General features: G+C 35.9%; 1 pseudogene; it reads right to left on the reverse strand.

Moving 5' to 3' along the window:
- Positions 1–3,239: 3,239 nt before the first annotated feature.
- On the reverse strand, positions 3,240–3,971 carry LOC102474937 (transcription factor Spi-C pseudogene; annotated as a pseudogene).
- Positions 3,972–7,004: the final 3,033 nt, after the last annotated feature.

Genomic DNA, 7,004 nt, shown 5'->3' on the forward strand with positions numbered 1-7,004 from the left:
TATATATATATAAAGAAATTGAAAATGATTCAAAAACATGAAAGTACATCGACTTGGAAGAATTAATATAATCAAAATGGCAATTCTACCCGAATTAATCTACATAGTTAAAGCAATCCCAATGAAAGAGCTAGAGACATTCTTCACAGATCTATAAAAGCCAATCATACATTTTGTCTAGAATCATAAAAGACTTTGTATTGCCAAAGCAATCCTACACTAGAGTGGAGTGGGTGACATCTCATTCCCTGACCCGAAAATATACTACGAAGCTGTGATAATCAAAACAGCATGATATTGGCACAGAAACAGATAGGTGGACCAATGGAATGGAAGAGACCCCCAGAAATAAACTCCCAAACACACAGCCAACTGATTTTTGACAAAGGGTACCAGTCAATCCAGTGGGAAAAGGAAAACCTCTTTAGCAAATGGTACTGGAAAAACTGGATATCCACCTGGGAAAGATGAATCTGAACCCCTACCTCTCACCATTGACAAAAATCAACTCGAAGTGGATCAAAGATCTAAACCTAAGACCTCAAACCTTAAAACCACTACTGGAAGTGGTTTCCACTATGGAAACTCTGGGAGATGTTGGGGTAGGCAAAGACTTTTAAATAAGACCTCCAAAGGACAGTAAATAATATCAGAAATAGACAAATGGGATTACATGAGATTAAGAAGTTTCTGCATGGCAAAAGACACAGTAATTAGTGTGAATCAACAGCCCTCAAAATGAGAAAATATTTTTGTAAACTATGCTTTAGATAAGGGACTGATAACCAGAATATTCAGGGAATTTAAGAGGCTTACCCAAAAAAAGATGATCAATCCAATTAAAAGATGGAGGAATGATCTGACAAAACAACTCTCTAAGGAAGACAAAGGAACAGTCAAACAGCATATGAAAAATTACTCAACATCCCTCACTATAAGGGAGATGCAGATCAAAACCACAATGAGATACCACCTAACCCTAGTCAGAATGACTAAATTTAAAAAACAAAAAATGATAAGTGCTGGCAGAGATGTGATGAAAGGGGAACTCTCCTACATTGCTGGTGGGAATGTAAATTGGTCCAGCACTGTGGGGAACAATATGGAGATTCCCCGAAGATCTACAAATAGAACTACCATTGATCCAGCAATCCCACTCCTAGGTATCTACCAAAGGGACAGAAGAATGCTTAGTCAGAAAAGTACTTGCACCACTATGTTTATTGTGGCACCATTCACAATTGCTAAAATATGGAACTAACATAAATGTCCACAAATAGAAGAATGGATTAAAAAAGTATGGCATATATACCCTATGGAATACTACTTAGTCATAAAAAACAACAAGACCCTTGCTTTTGACAGAAAGTGTATGAATATGGAATATTTACTGCTGAGTGAAGCTAGCCAGACTATGAAGGAGAGACATTGTATGTCTCCACTCAGTATATACTGAATGTCCATACTCTATGGCTGAAACTGAATGATTAGAGGATATAGAAGAATAGAAAACGGTTATACATGCCAGATACAGTGTAGGAAGATGGTGGGAGAAGGAGGATAGTATGAGGAAAGACATTAAGGAGAAAAATAGAGAGGAAAGATATTTATGGGACAAAAAAATGGGATCTTATCTGTTGATGATAACATGTTTAGTACCCCAACTGGACTGGTGAGCAATGTACTTTAGTTGGAACATTTCAAGCTAAATTTACAAGCTAAGTGACATATGTGACTGAATGTATAAAATAAAATAAAATAAAATAATTTCCTTACAAACTATAGGTAAGAAACATATTTAAAAATGATCTTTGCCTACTTCAGTGTCTCCCGGAATTTTCCCTGTGCTTTCCTTCTGTAGATTATTCATAGGCTACATGGTAGGCACACTTAGGGAAGTCAGTTTATTAGTATTTAATTTCACTTGTGAGAGGTCTGAAGCAACCAAAACATACTATTTTAACATGTATAGGAAAAGAACAAAACAGCACAGAAATTAAGGTGTGTCCCTAGGGAAATGAGTAATATAATAAGTGCAGAGTCCTCTCTTGACATTGTTCTCCTTATAGAAGCAATAGACGGATCTTCAAGGATCAGAAAGAACAGAGTAACTTACTTCCTCTCACTGTGCTTGGAATCCCTCCATTCTTTGGCAAACAGAAGCAAGCATCCTGTCACAAAAATCTTTACCTTTTCTTCCTTTCTGGTCATTGCCCAAAAAGACTACTACTTCTCTCTAAGAAAATAAGAAGGAAACTTCTGAGAAACTTTGGTTTCAGATTTCCTTTGGAGATACAGGTAATAATCTGATGTAGTTTTAGAAAAGCAAAAAAAATATGCTTACAGAATCTAAGAGCCTCTACCCACAGCTAACTGAATCTACTGCAACCAGACACATACAATCAATTCTTAAGTCCAACTGGTCAGACACTGATTAAGGTACTTCCACAGACATTGTCTCATTCAGTAATTTTTATTAAAACTCTTTAAAGTAGGTATCTGGAAAATTATCCTTTTTTAAAATTTTAAATGAATGCCTGCTTTTAGTATCTCTAGATGGTGTGCAGTTAACTTGCACCCTCAAAGAGGTCATTTGATTTTTTTTTTTTTTAGCAAAGAAGCAACATCATTTAGTAGCAGCTAAAAAGCCTTCAAGAAGACTTAAAAAATACAATATCCGATTAGAAAAGCTATATATATATATATATAAATTTTTTTGGGGGGGGAATATGTAAGCTTCAGAATTTTATTATACTCAATAAAGTTGAAATTTTCCTTATTTAATCCTCTCTTTAGTTTTACAGAGTTACAGATCATGAGTGGAAGGACAGAGAAAATATAGGTTCAGGACATCCACTGATATTTTAAAGTCATGAACATCTTTTGACATAAACACCAGTATCATATGCAATCATGTCTTTGTAAATAATTTTTTTGTAAAGTTATTATTTTCACCTGAGTATATGACAGGAAAGTGTTTAAATCATTATATAAGTCAAATAATTTGTGCTGAGATTGTTAATTTAGAAGAAAGTGGCTCAACAGAGAATAGAAAGAGCAAGAACATTTAGTCTATACTTTCCAGTGGAGGTGGGTCACTGGAAATAATAAAGTTGTTCATTAACAGAATTTACCAAGTTAGTATAGATTTTATGTTATTTTATAAAATATAACAACAATGAAGTTAGCAGAGTTTCTCTCTTCATTATTTGATTTAAGAGAAAATCCTGAGTGTATGTTTAGCAAACAGGATGACTTAGCTCATGGTAGTTGGTACACATGTAAGTGCAATTTTCATTCCAGTTACTTAAACTGAGATATTCTTGATGAGTTCATACATATTGAGAGTAGAAAATCTCTCTCCCCAACAAAGAAGAAGAGAGTCTTTGGAGAAGGGCCTCACTGAACTGGTAAATTAGTTTTCTCTGAATTTTCATGATTTCCCCAGTTCTTCCATAATTCCTCAGTGCCCTGGCCATTTTCGGGTAAGTCTTGTTCTTCCAATTGCTTTTCTTCTCCTCCAAAGTTCAGCAAGTTTTTCTTTTTTTTTCAATACAAAATGGAAGATGCCTTTGGTTCTGTCTACCCACTGAATAGAAGACGTCATTTTGGGATTACACAGGGATTCATGGAGGTATTCAAACAGTTGGAGCTTCTTTCTGTCTTTCCTCTCTTTTGCTAGAAAAGGGTGGGTGATGCCAACTGGTTTTCAGTTACGTTCTGGAGATTGATGAATATTTCCTTCAAAATGGAAGTCCGCAGCACTGTTCATTATGGTTCTCCAATTACAGGAAGGCTCCTCTGGAGGTAACATTCTGCAACAGTTGGAATTTCCTCTGACATGAGGATAATGTTTCAGGTAGTTTTTGTAATCTGGTGAGTACTGAAGGTACTCCAGTTGAATGTTGCCTCAGGACTTCAAAAGTATCTTCAAATGCTTGAGCCAGCTTGTCTCATTCAACACAAATCATGCTTCATTAATAAATTGATAACTCCATCCATCAGGGCCCAGTCTAGCATTTGCTTGTACAAGAAATAAATAACTTTCTCCTTCACCAAAGCACCCATCTGTTTCACTCTTACCTAACTGATAACCTGCCATTTTAACAGCTGTTACCAGAAAAGCCATATTTTTAAACATTTGTACAAGAATAAGCTGCTGAGACTTAGCATTTGAAATATGACATCTGTACAAGAATTTGCAATAGAGTTAGAAAGGAATTTATCATTACTCTGCATAGCACCGATCTGCATTTGGTTACATACTGTCTATCACTTGCTTTAATGAATATGGCTTAGTAACGAAAGAAAAATATTGTGTTGTCTGGAAAGTCATGACACGTTTTTGCATAGAAAAACACGTCATGACTTTCTAGACAACTTAATACCTGTTAGCAATTCTAAAAACACTGGAGATATTAATATCTTCTCTCTTTCTTAAGTATTGTTTAGAAACAGATCCAGTGTTACAGACATGGCAATCTCCTTGCTGAACCTAAACAAGCAAGCTAGAGGAGGGAATTGTGTTGTCATGGCACGTCTCTGGAGTGGCTAGAAAGAGGGAACCAACAAAGTTAAGTACCAAGACTTGTACTGAATCAACTTTGAAGGAAAATTAAAATACCAGGGAAATGTCTTCCTCTCACACTGGGTAGGACACAACCTGACCTACTCAGACAAGGTCTATCTCCACTTTTTGTGGTTGACTAATTTCACAAATACTCAAACAAGGCTGTTATTAATTAACTTGACTGCAGCAGCTTAGGTGCAAATGCCTTTTACCAAGTTCACAGCATCCTCTGCAATGGATGCAGGGAGAGCCAGCTAGACTTGGGTTTGATTTGGTTTGCTGCTTCAGCACAGACTCATGGCATGTAAGCATCATAGATTCTTCTGCATGAAGGAGATAAGTTACAAAATGTGAGTAATGATACAGTCTGGTTAAATATATTTAAATGTATTAAGTTGAACATTAAACTATGACTGCTAACCAGAATAATTTTATAGCATTTTTGGTCTCAAAAATAGCTTTCCTTTTAAAAATTAATTTAAAAATTTACATTTAATCACTGTACATCTTTACAGTGTAAAACATGTTCTTTCCCAGAGCATTTAAGGCAAAGACATTATCATGTGTATTATCATTAGGAGATAATTTTTCATTTTTGAATCTATTAAATGTGTGACTTTCTCTTGCCCTCTCTTTCTGACCACCTGTTACCTACCCTCTATAAAACAGCTTTCTTTTTATTTAAAAAAAATATTTATTTGTTTATTCTTCAACAAATAATTATTATTACAACAAATAATTTTTTTTAAAATTTCACCAGAGAGAGAGAGAAAGAGAGAGAAAGGAAAAGTGAGAAAGCAAGCCATCAGGTCTGGATTTGAACTGCCATTGGCCTTGTGGGAATTCAGTACTCTTAACTGCCACACCACCTGCCACCCTCTAAAACAGCTTTCTAAGATGTCATGACACAGAAGTTTTCTGAGACAGAATCAGTTACTCAGTTTCTAGAGTCTTCTGCCGCTGTTTGGAAAATGGAGTGTAGAGGGACAAAAGTAGAAGCAGTGAGATCTATTTGGATGCTACTGCAGAAATCAGGGGGGGATATAGTGATAATTTGCACTTGGATAATGACAGTGGAGAAGACAAGTGCATTGATAAGAGTTATATTTTAGCAACAGAAGCAGTATGTCTTGCTACTGAATTTCTGTAAGGGGTGAAAGAAAGAAATGTAACATTAAAATAGACCAGATGAGGAAAAATATGTTCTTGAGCATAAACTAAACCATTAAAAGTGCTGAACAATTTTGAGATGATGGCAAAGTGATTACCTCAAAATAGAACCTTTCAACAAAAGAAATTCTTTGATCAAATATGTCCATTCCCAATGAGTAACAATTCTTTTGACTTCCAGAGACCTGAGTGACTTTTCTCTGATTGGCACTAAACCTGTCTCATTAGTCTACCTGTCTGTTTTTGTGCCAATACCATGCTGTTTTAACTGTCGCACCTTTCGTACTGCGTTTTGAGGTTGGAAAGTGAGATGCCTCCTACATCGTTCCACTTGCACAATATTGGCAATACAAGAGGTTGCTTGTAGACAATTTTTTTATTTTCCTATTTTTGTGAGGAGTATCTCTGGTAGTTTGAGATTATATTGAATTTGTAGATTCATTTGAGTAGGATTCCTATTTTTGTGAGGAGTATCTTTGGTAGTTTGAGAGTATATTGAATTTGTAGATTCATTTGAGTAGGATTGTCATCTTGATTATATTAATTCTTCCAATCCAGGAACACGGGATATTTTTCCATTTTTTGTATAATTAAAATTTTTTTCTAGTGTTTCATAGTTGTTCTTTAGAGATCTTTGACTTCTATGTTTAGTCCTAGATACTTTATTGGTTTTGTGGTTATTGTAAATGGTATTTATTTCTTCAATTCTGTCTCAGTTTGTCCACTGTTGGTGTATAAAAATGCTACTGGGACCAGCAGTTAGCGTAATGGCTATGTCTCTGGACTCTCATGTAGTCAACCGCGGTTCTTGTTCCGGATCCGGTGGCTTAAAACTCACGCCGGGTGCGTGTGCTTGTGTGCCCAAGATCCTGAGAGGAGAATGGAGGAGAAGGGATTGCTGCGTGGCCATCCCCTCTGGGGGGTGATTTCTCGCCTTCTGTCTCTCTGTCTCTCTCTGTCTGTCTGGTGAACGCACGTGCCCTATAGCAAAAATCTCTCAAAAAAAAATGCTATAGATTTTTGTATAAATAGAGACAAGTTCTCTTCTTCTTTCCTATTTGGATACCTTTTATTTGATTCCCTTGTTTAATTGCATTGGCTACAACTTCCAGTACTATATTAAAAAGGAGAGGAGAAAGTGGGAAGCCTTGCTTTGTTTCTGTTTTTAGTGGAAAGGCTTTCAACTTTCCCCCATTCAGTATAGTGTTAGCTATGGGTTTTTCATAGAAGGCTTTTATTGTGTTAAGGAATACCCCTTCTATTC

The sequence above is a fragment of the Tupaia chinensis genome, unplaced genomic scaffold (genome assembly GCF_000334495.1).
Source record: "Tupaia chinensis unplaced genomic scaffold, TupChi_1.0 Scaffold000260_1, whole genome shotgun sequence".
Lineage (NCBI taxonomy): Eukaryota > Metazoa > Chordata > Mammalia > Scandentia > Tupaiidae > Tupaia > Tupaia belangeri.